The sequence below is a fragment of the Etheostoma cragini genome, chromosome 14 (assembly GCF_013103735.1).
Source record: "Etheostoma cragini isolate CJK2018 chromosome 14, CSU_Ecrag_1.0, whole genome shotgun sequence".
NCBI classification, from domain to species: Eukaryota; Metazoa; Chordata; class Actinopteri; order Perciformes; family Percidae; genus Etheostoma; species Etheostoma cragini.
The window spans coordinates 10,554,908-10,560,350 of NC_048420.1; positions in this window are offsets into that span (position 1 = coordinate 10,554,908).

Here is a 5,443-nt window from a genome sequence, read left to right on the forward strand (position 1 = left end):
AAGAAGGCTCGTCTTCAGAAGGGGAAGACAAAGGGCTCTCAGCCCTTTTTTCTTGCTGCCTTCTCGTGGTAGAAGGCTGGTCGTCTTCTTCAGAGGAAGACGAAGCGCTCTCACCACTTTCCCTGTGTTCCTTCATGGTGGTAGAAGGGTTGGTGCCAACGTAGAACAAAGAATGCACATCCTTTTGTTCTTGTTGCTTGGTGGTAGAAGCGTTGGTGCCAACATAGAACAAAGAGTACACATCCTTTTGTTTTTGCTGCCCCGCGGTAGATGGCTGGTCGTCTTCAGAAGATGAAGACAAAGGTCTCACCAGTCCATGCGGCTGCCGCCTTGGAGTAGAGGGCTCGTCTTCTTCAGAAGAGGAAGAAGAGCTCTCACTCCTCCATGCCTGAAGCCGCATTGGAGCAAAAGGCTCGACTTCATCAGAAGAAGAAGGGCTCTCAGCCCTTTTTTCTTGCTCCCTCCTCGTGGTAGAAGGCTGTTCGTCTTCCGAAGATGAAGACAAAGACCTCTCCCTCCTCCATGCTTGTTTCCGCATTGGAGTAAAAGGCTTGACTTCATCAAAAGAGGAAAATCTCCCAGCCATTTGTACCTGCTGCCTGGTGGTAGAGGCCTTGGTTTCTGCACAAGACAAAGGGCCCTCACCCTTTTGCCTGTGCTCCTTCACGGTGGTAGAAGGGTTGGTGCCAACGAAGAACAAAGAGCTCACATCCCTTCGTTCTCGCAGCCTGGTGGTAGAGGGCTGGTTCTCTGCACAAGACAAAGGGCCCTCACCCCTTTGCCTGTGCCCCTTCATGGTGGCAGAAGGGTTGGTGCCTCCACTAGACAAAGGTCTCTCACCCCTTCGTCCGTGCTCCCTCAAGATGGTGGGAGGGTTGAGGTCTTCAGGAGACAAAGGTCTCTCACACCTTTGTTTGGACTTCTTCGAGGAAGAGTCCGTGCCTCCTGAAGGCCGAGGTCTTGCAAATGATTTTGGTCCAGAATTGGATCTAAGCATTTTCTTGATGAATCGTTTGTATACTGACGTATTGAAACTGCAAGTACAAACACACAAACACACACAGCAATTACTTCACTGATAATCACATTATTGTTTCAAGCAGCAAACTAAGCAAGTTATTTCACTTAACTAAACCGTCTAACTGAACTCAAATAAACTGAGAAATATGTATCTGGTCACACATCATTATAGCACTGTGCTTGATAATAAAAATGCAAAAGGTCACTTATAATCCTAAGACTACAGTATTATGTACTTTAAATAGTGGTCACAAACAGTGGTACTCATAAGTTTATGAACCCATGCTAAAGTTGATTAAAAAGAGGAATAAAAAAACCTCTTTTGGAAATTGATCTTGATGTCTTAATTAAAAATAAAATGAAAAATCCAACCTTTAAGGACACCAATTCTCTTTGTGAATGTATAATGTATAATAAATAAATGTTGTTCCTTAAAATACAGGGGGCATAAGTAAGTACACACTTATGTTAATTTCCCAAAGAGGCAGGTAGATATTTTGGAATTAAAATAGACTCCCCCCCCCCACACATCATCACATAGCCTTCACCATACATACAGATAGGCATGGGGAACTTTACATAAGATCATCTCTCAATGCAAATCAAACCAGCTATTAGGCTAATTGAAATAAAACCATGCCAAGCTCTACGTATGGTAACTGGTATGTGATGATGTGGGGGTCATTTTAATTCCAAAGGCCGAGGGAACTTTATCAGGATGCAGTGTCCTGGTCCATGACATTATTGGCCTTTAATGATAAAACTGTGCCTCCCTGTATTGGAATTTAACATGGGGGGGTGTATACTTATGCCCCTGTATTTTAAAGAAGAACATTAATTTATTCACAATACATTATTGATTCACAAAGAAAATGGATGTCCTTAAATGTTGGAAGTTCCCAAATTAAGGCATTAAGATCAATTTCCAAAAGATGATTCTTAATTCCTCTTTTCAGTCAACTTTAGAATGGCTTCATAAACGTATGAGCACCACTGTATACAGTACATATATCCATTGACATACAATAGCTGACACTGGTAGGCTACAGTGACGGACTGATCAATAAACGGCCCTGGGAACATTGCTTTCATTGTTTTCTCTCTCTTTTTCTCTTTTTCTCTCTCCCCCCCCCCCCCCCCCCCCCCCCTCTCTTGGTGTTGGTCTTTGATAATTACTAATGATAATGGATCGGCGCTTATAAAACATCTTGAAACTATCATTGTACTACCATACACACTATTGTACACGGGTACATGGACAGTAAACATTTCCATGGCAACAGCGACTTATCTGACCAATCAAAGACGTCGCTGTTACGCTTACAATCGTGGATAGTGTATATATAGATAATAACTTTTTGAAAAATAACAACATAAATCATTGTCATTATTTCGTTATTATTATATATATATATCAGTTCCATATGGCCAGTCTGTCACTGGCTAATGATAATATTCGACAATATTTATACTAGCAATAAAAAATAATAAAATCACTACAATAAAAGCAATGTTTTCTCCGACTAGCTCAAATACACCTTCACTGCAACACGACAAGACAATTATGTTATAGATCCCACCACCCACAGATCATTTTTAAACAGCACTTATTTATGTATTATATTATAATATGTTTGAGAAATCATCTTTGATTCACATTTGATGTGATTCACACACATAATAATAATTTAAATTGTTTAGCTAGTGCAAGAGACAAAGTGCACTTGCATCTCCTGATCAAAGCACATCTGATAGTTGAAATATATGTAATTGCAAAAAAAAAGTTTTTCTTTATTCGACAGATGAAAGTAAATGTACTTGTTCCCCACACAATAAGGCTCTACTTCACAGAAAACGTCGAGTAAAACAAGAAGTTTTAGCTCAGCTGGAAAATGCGACTTACCTCTGCAAAAGATTTTGTAGAAGGAACTCTGTTCCCCTGTAGCTTAGACAACCATGGTCTGTTGTTATGTTTTGGATTTTAAATGAAAACATATCAGTCTACGTCTACGTCTAGTTACGTCTAGTTACGCATTATAAATGGACCTCCATTTGAGTGTAGACAACCAATTGGAAACGTAGGATTCGCCGATTGTAGACAACCAATCACACGTCGACATTCAAAGCTGAGCCTGCCGCTGATGTCGACCGAGGTGTCCGTCCGGTGATCGTAGCCTACAGTATTTCTGGTAAGTCTGAATGAAATATATTTTTTATAACACCCACTGCTTATATTTTGACTAAGCCTGAATTAATGTATTCTTTATTACACTCACTGTTTATGTACTTCCCAGTTGAATTTTTGATCGTTTGGGAAAGCTAGCAAGCTAATGGTGTCAACTCAAGCTAGCTATAGCTAAGTTAACTAGCTAGCTAGCTCGTAGACTTGTTGACAGGTAACGTTAGCTTAACGTTAAAGTCACCGCTGAGTCATTATAAATAGTACGTTACATTTTATTTGTTGTGTACTCACTATGGAATATTGTTAATAGGTACGCCGGTTACCCTAAGGCTACTACTAACGTTAGTTAAATGTCAGTGTATTGGTCAAATTTCCGTCCTCGACCTACGTTAACTTACTGTGAGGCCTTATAGATTAGATTGTATTTGTTAGCTAAACACTAACGTTATGACAATATTTATATCGAATAACGTTACGAGAGATTTTTTTGCTCTTGGTATGAAAACTTTTTCCCTCAAACTTTCTTTCTCTCAAATCTTTTTTCTTTTCTTTTGCATGTAATAAAGAAACAATTCTAACTCCATATCACAACACTATTTACTGAAGTTGGATAGTGGCCCAGGACGTCTTCCCCTCCCTCTCTCTCCAAATACTGTAAATGTTGCATTCAGATGGCTGTAAAGACAGTGAATAATAATAATAAAGACAATCCCTAGAGTGAAAGAATCCCTCATTATAGTACTGTCCTGACAGACAAAGCTTAGTCAGCCTAGTTGTCATTACATTTCTTAACTACTGGTTGAAAAATGATGTAGAATAAAGTTATTGTTGCTCAAAGCATTCACTTTTTACATATACCTAATTCATGTTTCTGTTGGTGTCATAACAGCATGTGCCATCTTATGAATGCATTGAATTGGATAGAAATTGTCAGATATATAAGTTTTACTGGCAACTTTTGGGACAAAGGTTTTTTAACTGATTATGAGATATGGCATACAAACTTTGCCAAAGGGAAATGGGTTGAAAAGTGGATCAAATGTCAACTTCAGAAGTTATCTGACCTCTACCTCAAAGTTATCTTCATCTGAAGAATCAGGGTTAAGCAGTTGTCATCCTGCTCTGATCACTGACTTTGTGTACACTAACATGCATTGTCATATTAGAAACTGAATATAGAATCATTTAAATAATGTTAAAATACTAATGTTGTGCTGTTACTGTGTAAGTGCATTTCAGTTTCGATAAGTGAAGATGGCAACCCCAGATATCTGCATCGTCAACCCATAGGCCCTTGCACACCGTCAACAGGCAGTACTGATGGCGACTAAAGAGGCCCGCTGCTATCATGAGAAAAAGATTGTCTTACCTAAACCTCCACAGGAGATGCTCTTCCAGGACAGCGCCTTGACACATGCAGAGAAGCTCCTTCCAGGAGAAGGCATCCCTGCACCGTCGCATCAGCTGTGCCTGAAACAGCTGGTTGTCCCTTTTGGCCTTATGACACAGCACCCTTCCACTGGCTTGTTGCAAATGATGTGGGATACATGAAGTAGTAAGCTCATTATATTCAATGTTGGCTGTGCATTTTTTTTTGATTGCATGTTTAAAATAAATATCTGTATACCAGAAAACTACATTGGTCAGTCTTTATTATTTATCTATGCAAATGTTTTTCTACTCATCATTTTAAATGCACTTTGGCTCATGATGATGACAACGGTATTAAGTTATAGGTATGGTATAAGTACCATGTTAACGCCCAAAAAACTATTGATTCTACTTTTCAACAACCTTTTTTTACCCATTTGTCACATAAATCACACTTGTTTAATGTAAGGCCAATCCGTTTAGTCATTATTAAGTTATTTAAGCACATGTATGTGCCTGCTGAAAACTGAAGATATATATCTTAAAATATTACTTAACAACTACCTTTTCTTTTGAAATCAAACTGAGTTCCAGCATGCTAGCAAACAGACCACATCACCACTCTATCATTACAGTAGCTGCACAGTGTGGTTCATACGTGTTTACAGGGAGGGAACCATGGGAAATCTCTAATTTCTGCAATGTTCACACACTATAAACAAGTGAGCACAACATCAATGATTACAACATCAATTGATTACACACGTGTGTGTGAGTTTTTGTCTGTGTGTCTATATATATATATATATACACTACCGTTCAAAAGTTTGGGGTCACATTGAAATGTCCTTGTTTTTGAAGGAAAAGCAC